The following is a 13,089-nucleotide window of genomic DNA, read 5'->3' on the forward strand; positions in this document are numbered from 1 at the left end:
AAAGGGCGCCGTTAATTGTGGTCAATGTGTATTAGAGGAAAACATTTATTTCATAATGATATTTCTCCCCATTCTAAATTATTATTATCCAATGAAAGGTAAGATTTGTGTGAATTTTTTTTTAATAAAAGATCAAAAGGATTAACAATGCAGATTAATTATCACAGCCTCCTTTGATTATATTTACCAAGGGTGCCGATATTTTTGGCCATGACTGTATATATTATACATTTAATTAAATGTATTTATCCAAACTGTCCAAAGCATCCTGTTTTGAGTGTTTTAACAAATCACCCAGAACCTCACCCAACCCCCAAAAAAACCAATTGTAATATTTTTCCCAGATCTTTCTGGAATCTGCACACAAACCACTTTCAGTAGGGCAGTTCATAGATCAGGAGTGATGCTCCAATTTGCATAAAAACTCCACCCTGCACTTCTGTATTCTCTCCAGAGGACTGGCTTATCTGACAAATTAGGACAAAAAGATTGTATGCTGCTCACTACAGCAGATGTGCATATTGAGTAGAAAAGTTTGTTGAGTTGCAGTGAAACCACCCTCTTAGTCCTGTAACACGCATGGAAGGGAACACTGTGATCTTCATCATGGTTTTCTGTGGTGTTGGTGCAGGTGGCTCTACAGAACGGACACTGAACCCAACAGCACTGACAGAAATGATCAATCAGAAGCTCATCAGGTCTGTATTTATACTCCAGATTTATTGGAAATATCTCTGTGTTGAATCTACTGCTGATCTCAGACAATAGAGCAGTTAGTTATTTTTTACAACATTTTCTAGGAGGTTGAAATCATCAACATCATCATGTTTGACTCCACTCAGGTCTTTTTCAGAGAAGATTAGCACATCTGAGAGCTGCTTTGTAAAACTCTTCCACCACAAACCAGCATCTCCACTGTTGACTTGAACATGTTCAGTAGATTCATGAGCTGCTCTCATGATCTTCTGCTGCAGGAGTTCAATGTTCTCCTTCATCTTGTGTAAAACACTGACAACAAACTTATCAGTGATGTACTGACTGACTTCATCTCTGATGAAACTCTTGAAGTGATCCCTGGGATTACGAATGTAGTTAATGTATTTGTTGAAATCTTCCTCTTCTGCCAGTGTCTTCAGGATGTGTTTCTCCAGATTAGATCTGTTTCCATTCAGTGACTCACAGTTTGATCTCATTTCATTTGCCAAATCTCTGGAAGTCTTCTTGTAGACACTCTGCTCAATGGGCTCTTTAAGTTTCTGACAGATGATCTCACCAAAAATTGCAGCAGATGTTGCGCCATGACAGTATTTCTGGAAAATACTATAGAACTTTTCTCGCTTCTTCTCAACATATATTAGAGGATCATTTCTGTTCATGAACAGGCTGTATTGTTCAGTGATCATTTTCTTTGCTCTCTCACAGAGTGAATATACCAAATTAACGAAAAACTCATTCTTGAACACATACTTAGCTGATTCTTCCTGATGTTCCTGTTACTCTCTTCCTGATGTATTCTGTGAGTTGTTGAATGCAGCTGATGTTGTAGCCCATCTTTGAAATATTAAATGACTGAATAATTTTGTTTGTTTGCTGAGCAACATTTGTGACTAATGATCTTATTTGAGCTTCATCTTCTAGAGACAGAGTTTGAGCATATCCATGTGTTTCTTTAACTTTTTGTGCAGACTTTCTGAAAATAACATGTTCAGAGTAACTGAGGACAGGGAAAATATCATTGTATACACTGCCTTCTTTCCAGAGGTCAACAGGGATAATTCCCTGATAAATGTCATTAAGAAGTATTTTCACATCTATCATTATGTCAATGTTTTTGATTTTAGGAGTGTCTGTGATGATCTTTACACTCTGTTCCCAAAACAAATCAAACTCTTTCTTCAGTGTTTGTTCATCATTTGTTTTGTCTTTGAGTTTTAAGGCAAGTTCTTTGCTCTTCCCATAGAGAGTGTTTTCGTGATTTGTACTCTGAGCATCAATCTTTTTCTTCAGGTCACGCTGCTGAAGAATCTGATTTAATTTCCTCTTTGTTTCTCTCACAATGTTTTCCTGAAGTTCTTTGATTTTGAGGTCAAATGATGTTTTCCACTCAATCAGTACATTTTTATCTTTCTCTTTCTCAAAGAACTCTGACATTGATTTTTCCACTTCTTCTCTTGTCTTCTTCAGTTCTCTTTGAAGTTCAGTTTCCTCAACCTCATGAATTGTTTCATTTTCTATTTTGTTGTGTAGTTTGTTCTCAGTTTCCATCATGGCTTTGCGAAGACTCCAGGACCACTTGCTGTATTCAGTCTCCAGTTTCCTGTAGGCTGAAATCTCCAGAGAATTTCTGAAACTGAAAACGAACCCTTCATTCAGTAAAGCCTCCCAGAGATCTTTAACACGGTCTTTTAAGTCTATCAGCATCATTCCACACGATTTTGAGGCATGAGACATGATAGTTTCCTTTAATTCTTGAATGTTTTCACAGTAGTTTGGGTTTGGTGGTGCCATGGGTGGGTTTCCCTCCCAGAGATGAGCAAAATACTTCACATCATTATGAACATCAAATCTAATGATATCACTGAAATGTTCTGCATCATAAACTTCCTCTTTAGCAGCGAGTTTTGTCATTTCATCTAGTTTCTCCTGCAGTCGTCTCCTTCCCTCCATGTTTTTCTCTCTAGCGGTGACATCTGAAACGTTCTGATGCACAAACACACAGCTGGGATTTAGTCTGACCTTCTTCATCCTCAGGAAGGCCTGAACAACAATCTGAAGAATGTCCTGCATCTCAGCTGGATTTTCACCAAAAATGTTGATCAATGTCATATTTCCCAGACCAACAACAAATGTGGCCAATTCATTGTCATGATGTCTTGTTGTTCTTCCAGCCAGTTCTAGAGCACGAAGACCCTCAGTATCAACAACCAGAATATAGTCAAAGTTCATCTGTGTTTTCATCTCGTCTGAGACTCTGACCAGCTGCATGAAAGCACCTCTGGTGCACCTGCCAGCACTGACAGCAAACTGGAGTCCAAACATGGCATTCAGCATGGTGGATTTCCCAGAGCTCTGGATCCCTAAAACTGACAGCACAAAGACTTTCTTGTCTCCTAGTTTCTGGATGAGTTGATCTAGAACAGCAGAGATCCAGATCACAGGAACATGAGCAGCGTCTCCATCCATCAGCTCCAGTGGAAACCCAGAGATCATCATCTCTGCTGCAAGACTCGGGAGAGAAGAGAAGTGAACCTGCAGGTCTTTCTTGTTCTTCTTCACAGATGAACATGATTCATAGATCTGACCGATCTCCCTCATGATGTGCTCCAAACCAAAGGTTGCAGCCTGAAGTTCCTCAGATATTCTTTCAAGTTCAGTTTGTTCCGTTTCAAGTTGTTCTGACTTATCATGTTCCTCTTTCAGTTGTAAGACTGTTGACCACTTTTCATGATACTTGTGGTGTAGAGCAGAAATATCAGCTGATGCATGTTCATCCAGGAGAATTCTGAGCCATTTAAGAAAATACATCTTATTCTCAGCATGTGAGATCATTTCTTTAAAAAATGACTGGATATATGTATTTATGTGAACTTCATGCTGCTGTTCCCGAAGTTCCTTCATTTTATTTCTTTTACTTTTTTCCTTTTCTGTTTTATCTGCTCGGGGTCGATGCAGTTCTTTGTTGTTCTGACACCACTGATGCCACAGTTTCCCCTGATGAGGCAGAAATGATTCTTTGATTTCTGTCAGATCTTTTTTCTCCAGTAAACTCATCATCTGCTCTGCTGCTTCTCTTCCTCTCCTGCAGTCATCATCATCTTTCTCATCTACTCTGAGGTCTGCATGATATCTGAGTGACAGATCTTCAAGTCTGAAACTGGAAGATGATTGTGAGAGACAACTATTTATAACTCTTATGAGTTCTTCAGATACATCTGACTGATTTCTGCCTTTAAGACCAATCTTGTATTTCTCTTTTTTGATTTCACTGACAGTAGATTTATCTTTAGTAAGAGCACAAATTAGTGGCTTTCTGTCCTTGTACAGGTTTTGGATTATTTTTGCACTTTTGTCATTTCTGTCCAATTGTGGTAGAAGAACAACATTGACTGAGGACATTTCAGTGAGGATCTGCAGCTGTTTCTCGTGTTTTCCTGCATCACCATGTAGATTACAGAATGCAACACAGTCAGTGAATTTATCATCATATGATCCAGATGGGCAGTACCAGGCGATCTCCACCACTCCATCCATCAGGACTCTGGTTCTGCTGCTGCCTGAGCAGTTCCTGTGGAAGAACGTGTTGTGTCTCTCATTGATCAGACTGTTCATCAGCTGAGACTTGGATGAAGACACAGAGCCAAACCTGAAGAAACACACCATTGGAGTTTCTGCCTTGTAGATTGGCTGCGTTTGACTGATGATTTCATTGTTGTTTCTCATCTTCCAGCTCTTCTTGATTTGTCTGAATGTCCAGAGAGGAAACTCAATCTGTTGTGTGTATGGATCAGGAACAAGCAGAGGCAGAGCGTACTGACATTGGGACAGTTTAGTCGCCATCAGCTGCTTCAGGAAACCATCAGCACAATGAAACATGGCCATCTGAACATCCATGGGGTGAATGAGATCAGACTGACTTGTTCCTTTTTTAGGGAAAGATTTGCTTTTAAGATCATCATCAAAAATATTACCCTCATCTTCTTTGTCTCTTTGTTGTGTATGATCTTCCTCAGTTTTAATGTTTGTGTGATTTTTCTCCTCAGTTTTAATGTATCTTGCTCTGTAGTTCATCATCAGTAGTTTTTGTATGAAAGTCTGAATCAGCTCCTCTTCAGCACAAGACTCATGGGACTGTAATGAATGTTTAGTAATCTGAAGAAAATCTGCAGGTCTCAGTTTATTGTGGTGCCTCTCTTCAAGATGAAGTCTATTAAATAGCAGATTTTTTTCCTAAAGAATAAATAAATGAAATAAAATTTACTTTGATCCTTTACTTTGGTTTTAAAGATGTGGTTGATTATTACATTTTGTTCATTATTAAACACCTACTACAGAAAGATAAAAGATGACATTAACATAAAAAATAAAAATAAAAAAAATTCTAGTGTAGGTAGTTCTTAAAATGACCAGGCACTAACTTTGTGTTTTTCTCCAGTCTCCGATGTCCCTGTTTCCTCCATTCTTGTCAGTGCATCATCTTAAAAAAGAAACAGAAAACATGTATCCATGTATCCAGTATGCCAGCTTGAAATTTGTCAATACCCAGCCCTAGTAAATAATAAGATAATATTGCATTATATTTTAGACACAATATTGTCTGTTTTTGCTAATTTTTTCTAATGAAAATATTAACTATAAAGCCATAGCAGAACTGTGCATCATGATTCACAATGGTCCATTCATAAAGAGAATAAACAACAATTAATAACAACCATAAGAAAACAAAATAAATAATTAACTAATCAACCAATAAAACAATCACCACCATCTACTGGCAGTTTTTGTTTCTTATTTAAACTACCCATCAATAAGTAATGATAATAACAACATGTATGTATGTATGTATTATCCAGAGGTGGGCTATCCAAAAAGCACACATGGATATGGCTGGTTTTGTAGAAAAAGAAATTCATATTTGATAAATACCAATTAATTGACTAAGCATGTTCACACTTGTCATGTTTGGTTCTATTATAACGAACTCTGTGTTAGTGCGGTTCATTTGAGTAAGTGTGAACGCTGCCATATGAACACCAAACAAGCGGACCAAGACCGTTAAAAAGATGGGTCTCAGTCCACTTCAAAACGAACTCTGGTGCGGTTCGAATGAAATATTAACGCAACGTGGACCAAATACTTCTGAACAAACCAAAAACAGGATGTTATGACAAGATGGTTTTTCTTCAGATCACCTATTATAGTATCAGACTCATCGTCTCTCTTACAGACAAAGAGAATCACCACAAAATGAAAAATCTTGTCTCTGTATCGCTGTGTATATTGTGTTGTCTGCCTAAGTGAATTTAAACTTGTTGACCTCGCTCAGATTTAAACTAAGTGTCTTGTTGGCAGTTTGTATCGTATGAATGAATATTAAGCACATTAGCAGCAGAATTTATGCATTTTGGTTTATACAGCTGGAGCAAAACGCAGTCTAGAGCATGTACAGTAATTGCACTGAGAACACGCCGATAGTAACAGACATAAAAAGAGGTAAAATGAATTAAGTATTCTCATATGTATTTCAACCAGGGTTCACTATATTCAGTGGCATAAACTATTTAAACTAAAATTGATTTATTTGACTGGTTATTGAACATTGAATTAACATATCAAGAAAACAAATGTGTTCCTACCCCTTTCACATTTACTTTTTTTCAGGTCTTCTCTCTGTCTTAATGCAGTGTTGTACATCTCTCCAGTGTAACACTGCTGTTGATTGTCATAGAACAGACGCTCAATCTTGTTCATCAGGTCTCTCATCTCTGATGGGTTGTTCATCATCTTGTTGCAGGTCTGATATCTTCCTCCACATTTCTCCAGCAGCTGCTCCAGAACAGGATTTTTCTTCAGATCATCTATTATAGTATCAGACTCATCTTCTCTCTCATAGACAAATAGAATCATCACAAAATGAAAAACTGTGTCACCAAACACTTTCTGAAGCCATTCAAAACAAATCTTATCAGCATCTGTTAACTGATCCAGTCGCACTACAAAGATGAAGATGTGGATTTCATTTTCATTCACTAGTTGATCAATGAGATTATCCACATGTTCAGCCTCATGTAAATCAATCATATTGATCACAGAGACATGACGATCGGATATCTTCTTCCATACAGGAACAATCCTGGATATTTCTACATTGTCCACATTTGTCTGTTTTTCTCCTAGTAGAAGGTTTTCATGTCCAAACTGGATGGCCATAGAGTTTCCAGTTAATACAATGGTGAGACTGGGAAGTATGATCTCTAAAGTAAACAAAGTACTGTTCTTAAACACATCAAACATTTCAACATAATAATGAGTCTTATTATGAGCAAAATTGTTGCTTTCTTACCCATGCTGTTATCTGATGAATCAGAGTCCCATTTTTCTTCAGGTTCGAAGTTTCTCCCTTCTTCTCTAGACTGTCCATTATCCTAAAGAAAGATTCATTATCATAATCTAATGGGATATTTGAATTTTGTACATGTATCTGTATATGGTTTCTCTTTAATTTCTCTGTAGAGTCTAATTTTCTGAACAATTCGATCTATACTTAGAGTTTGTATTCATCATCAGTGATTTGCAGTCTGTTGGTATTTTTTTTACTGACTTCCTCTTTAATTGAATCAGTGTTTTTATCATAAAGAACCAAGCTTTTTTAGATTCAGTGAAATCATCTACCTCTAGATTAGACCTGTGCTGAGTTCGATTAATAACTTTGCTGATCTTTCCTTCTGTGGCAGGAAGATGGTCTGTCTCTGCGCAAGTGTCCATGGTATCATCAAGATTTGGATCGGCCATTATGTCACTGGAGACTAAAATAAACAATTAAAAAAAAAAAAAAACCATCAGGGGGTGTTCCAGAAAGCAGGTTATGTGACATACCCGGCTATGTTTAAGGGTAAGTAAGCAGATAAACTCAGCTTCCAGTTCCAAAAACAAAGGTAACTTTCAGGGTATGTAAGTACCCATAGCAACTTACTCTCTGAACATAACTTGCTCCAGACTAGGTTATGTTTCAGTTTTAGTTTACTTCACAGCTATGTATGCATGACCTACTGACGAGACTCGTGACAGATTGTGCCCAATATTATTACAATACAGTTATCAAATAAACTATATATATATACATATATATACATATACGTATATACATATACATATATACATATATATATATATATATAGTTTTAAGAGGTTTTCAGGCAGGAATGTACTTGTTTGCAATTCAAATATGCAGTTTGTTAATAAAGATAACATATATTTGAAAATTTGCTTCAACATTTTTTGGACATGTGAGCTCCAGGTGGTCAGCGTCCGTTCAGCGCTCATGAAGCCGCCTGAGAGCGCCTCACCTCGGCCAGATCTTCTGGAATTTATCGCTGACTCTGATTTCTCTGTAGTGGTTAAACATGAGATGTAATTTGTTTTGGGTAAATCTAACGGTTGTCCTTGGCCTCATTAATCTATTATTTGTTCCAGAGAAGATAGTTTTGACAAAATCTCATGTTTATGTAAATTCAATGCTGTATATCAGAGTGCTGCCTTTGTACTTTTGACTGAATTGCCTATCAACTTTTTTGACGGCTTTTATTGTTGTTTATTAAATATTATTATTCAATAAATAATATTTTATATAAATAGTAGTATTTAATAATAGTGTATTGAGATATGGTGTGTGTTCGTGATGGTGATTTTTAGTAACATTGTTCCGCCATTAGATGACGACAACAGACTTTTAAAAAAACTTTACTTTAAAAAATACCTTATGTTTATAGCATTTATTTTTCAGTTTTAACAACAGCTGGAGACAGCGAACAAATGCACCAAGCAGCAAAATCACCCTTAACAGATGAAAGGATATTAACGTTACGACAAAGATAATTCTTTCCTCAGCAGATATTCAAACTAATGTTTATTGTGATATAAAATTGATCTGAAGAATGAATGCTATATCAGATGCTGGTAATCACACTCGCTCAGTCCATCTCTCTCTCACAGTATCTACTATACATAATACAATGCTTTTAATACAGTAATACAATAAGGTTTGAATGAAGACACTCAACATTCATTTGTTACTGGTTTTAAAGTGACGTTTTGGAATTAGTAATGGCGATTTGGGCTCACTTGTTCAACTGTCAAACTTTACTTTGAATCCATGGCAGAATGAAGTAGTTCTGCACAAAAGAGGGCTTTTAAAGACACTCATTGTTATTTTATGTATTTACACACTCGTGCCGTCAAACTGTTGTATAAATGCAATATCACACTCGTAGACATGAGATATGGCTGTATATCAGCAAGATGTGATTACCTACGGCACTCGGTCTATTCACAGCTGTGCCGATATACAGCCTCATCTACAAGTGTGAACTTTCTTATATGTATATATATATTATATATATATATATATATATATATATATATATATATACATACACAAAACAATGTTTTACTGAACAAATTGTTTTTTCTTTAAATTCAGTTACAATTATAAAATTTCTTAGGGATAAAAATCTACCTCAGCTTCTACTCTAAACTATAGGGAACCCTTTTACATTATAATAAGGTTACAATTAACAACAGAGCCCAAATTTAAATTCAATTACTATTTATTTTTAACTATAATAATCAACAATCATATTAAAGGTTTGTATGCAAACATGTAAACTGCACATAATGCAGTTTTTAAATTAACTTATAAATTACACAATTTCTATTTGTTGAAACACAATCAATTACAAAAACTGGCTAATTTATTTAAATATACATTAAATAATTAAGACAACACTAACAGGTAAAATAAAATATAATAAAGTATATTTATGCCGGCGGCCTTATCATCCTGTAGCCCAAGACTGGTTGCCCACTGAAGTTAAGCAGGGTTGAGCCTGGTTAGTACCTGGATGGGTGACCTGGGAAAACTAGGATGCTGCTGGAAGAGGTGCTAGTGAGACCAGCAAGGGGTGCTCACCCTGTGGTCTGTGTGGGTCACAGCACCCCGGTATAGTGACAGGGATACTATACTGTCAACAAGCACTATCCATTGGATGAAACGTTAAACCGTGGTCCTGACTCTCTGTGGTCATTAAAAATCCCAGGATGTCCTTTGAATAAGAGTAGGGGTGTAATCCCGGCATCCTGGCCAAATTCACCCATTGGCCTCTGTCCATCATCATGGCCTCCTGATCATTAGTGGTGGAAATTTTGATTCTTTCAAGAGATTAGTTCATTTTCAGTTTGTTTACCAAAATGATTCGTTCAGATTTGTTCACTGATTTGTTCAGTGACCATTTCTTCATATTACATAAATACGCCAGCAGGTGGGGAAAAAGAGTATCTTATGTGTATGTCAAGTCAAAGAACGTATTCACTTGTTACAAAAACTGATTTGGCTTTATTAAAATGTGTGCATAATCTACTCATTAAATAAAGAAAGTCTAAATAAGTTGTTCAGATGACCAAAGCACAAGGTTTTCTTGCTTAATTAACATTTTAATTGTTTGGTCAGACAGTTAGACATTCATAAATTGGGGATTAAATGTGGAGTTATGTTCTGTATGCTAAATATGAATATATAAACAAACATATGTGCTGATCGAGATTGACAAGCTAAATGGCCAACTGACCTGGAACACTCTCATTCATTTAATTCATGAACAAGATGTAGTAATTAATTCAACTCATTCACCAACGACATATGTACCAGTTCAGTCATTTCATTCACTAACGAGAAGATCTCTCGACCTCGTTCAGACTCAAATGAAACTTGTTCAGTGAAGGACATATTCAATCACTACATTAAACAACACATCTCATACTCGAAGTCTACTGGCTCGAGGTTTAGTCATTCTTTGACAGGATGAAACAGTTCACAGAGCTACGGTTCACCGAGCTGCGCATGCACTGCTAATAGCTCTGCGCTGCTGTGGAGAGAGGAATTTCAGTGAACGAGAAATATGAGTCAGTGGATTAAATGAACAAGAACGATTTGTTCATGAACAAAACATCACTACGAATCATCCACATATATTGATTGGCTTCTTCACTCCTTCTCCTCTCCACCAATAAGCTGGTTTGTGGTGGGCATTCTGGTGCAATATGGCTGCCATCGCATCATCCATGTGGATCCTGCACACTGGTGGTGGTTGAGGAGATTCCTCTCCTTCCATGTAAAGCGCTTTGAGTACCCAGAAAAGTGCTATATAAATGTAGCAAATTATTATTATTTATTATTATTAATCTAATATTTCTCAAGACTTGCTATGTGCTTCTACAGCAATCTGTCTCATCACATCAAAGAGTGTCAAAATGGCATGCGTTGTCTGAATGTCCTGAAAAAAAAATGGAATGATTTGTTCGGTACACAATGCATTCCGAACCAAAAAATTTCAGTACAAATACGTGTATCGTTACATCCCTAATATATATATATATATATATATATATATATATATATATATATATATATATTGAATATATATATATATTGATTAAAATATTTTAACGCAGATGTAGTGGACAGCAGATTCCAGGGCGCAGTTTATCAGTGGTTCCCAAAGGGGGGGTCGCGGGACCCTGGCGCAGGGGTCGCGAGATGATTTCTATATGCAAACTGTCAAATACCATCAGATGTAGATACCAGGACAACTGCAAGACACCTTTTAGAGGGCAAGAAGAAGACCTTTGGTACAAATCCTTGGAAGGACGGGACTTCCTATTGGTCAAAATGCAGTTTCTGCCCTTCACCCACCATGAAACTGATTCCTCAGGTTTTGGCCTGTGACCGCCATAAAAATTCCTTATGACCTCTGGACATAGCATATGTTTATTAACATAGTTAACATTAACATTAACATAGTTAAGTTTCCACAGTCTGTGATGATTTGGGGTGCAATGTCATCTGCTGGTGTTGGTCCATTGTGTTTTTTGAAAACCAAATTCACTGCACCCATTTACCAAGAAATTTTGGAGCACTTCATGCTTCCTTCTGCTGACCAGCTTTTTGGAGATGTTGATTTCATTTTCCAGCAGGATTTGGCACCTGCCTCACACTGCCTGTTCAAATTCACCAAAAGTAGATCTTACCTCGGAGTTAAATGACACCTTTTGTTGGCTTCAAGAGGGCCGAAAAGGGCTTTACAGGGGGGAAGCATCAATTCCTATTGGTCAAACTGTGTTCTACCAAACTGATTCCTCAGGTTTTGGCCTGTGACCGCCATAACAAATTCCTTCTGACCCTCTGGACATAGCATATCTTTATTAACATAGTTAACATTAACATGACAATGTTAAAGTTTCCACAGTTGTGATGATTTGGAAATGTCATCTGCTGGTGTTGGTCCATTGTGTTTTTTGAAAACCAAATGTGCACCCATTTACCAAGAAATTTTGGAGCACTTCATTCCTTCTGCGACCAGCTTTTTTGAGATGCTAATTTCATTTTCCAGCAGGATTTAGCAACCTGCCCACACTGCCAAAAAGCACCAAAAGTTGGTTAATGACCATTCATGTTGGTGTACTTTGACTGGCCTCAAAGTCATCCTGAACCTCATAGAGAATCTTAGAGAATGTTCTTGGCATGAATTTATCACCATCAGTCTAATTCCAAGATTATGTAAGCAAAATTTCTATAGAAAATTCAAAAGGCCCACACCCCAAATGGCTACATAGAAAAATTATGGTTCAGCTCAGCATCATGCACCGAATTTAAAGAGACCAGTTTTGTGAATTTTGGCTAAACCATTCACAAGTTATAGGCATATTTTTCATATCTGATGACCACTAGGTGGCACAGTGCCGAAACACTGCAGATAGTCGTGCTTGTTATAACACGCCAAGTTTGGTCTCAATATGCCAAACCATTGTGGAGAAACAGCCTCACATCCATTTTTAGGTACTTTTTATCAAACTGTTTGACTAATCAACTTGAATTCCATAACTTTTTGCCAGCATGGTCTGAAGACTATCTTAACCAATTTTGGTGAAAATCAGACAATCCGTCTAGGACGAGTTCGAAAAAGTAGGTTTTTGAACTATTCAAAATAGCGAAAAGACTAAACCCTTAAATTCTGGAGTTCATTTGGCTCTGCATGAGCCAAGGATTCAGAGGAAAAAATGATTTTCCTTCTGTACCTTATGGATCAAAAGATATTAGCATAAACAGGAGTGAACAAGTGGTGGCGCTAGATTTAGTTTGAGACTCCAAACTTGCTGTGGTTTAATGTTGGGAATGTCCTCTATCAATGTGCCAAATTTCACAACTTTCCCGCAAGCGGTTCTATGGGCTTCCATAGGCTCAACAGCAGAAAAAGAAATGGAAGAATAATAATAATAATAGGAACGCCAACGGATACGATATGATGCCATCGCACCTTC

The 13,089-nt window shown here is 37.0% G+C and overlaps 1 pseudogene; it reads right to left on the reverse strand.

Moving 5' to 3' along the window:
* Window positions 1-235: 235 nt before the first annotated feature.
* Window positions 236-7,735, reverse strand: LOC109047658 (annotated as a pseudogene).
* Between the last annotated feature and the right edge of the window lie 5,354 nt (window positions 7,736-13,089).

Source organism: Cyprinus carpio, chromosome B3, assembly GCF_018340385.1.
Source record: "Cyprinus carpio isolate SPL01 chromosome B3, ASM1834038v1, whole genome shotgun sequence".
Taxonomy (NCBI): domain Eukaryota; kingdom Metazoa; phylum Chordata; class Actinopteri; order Cypriniformes; family Cyprinidae; genus Cyprinus; species Cyprinus carpio.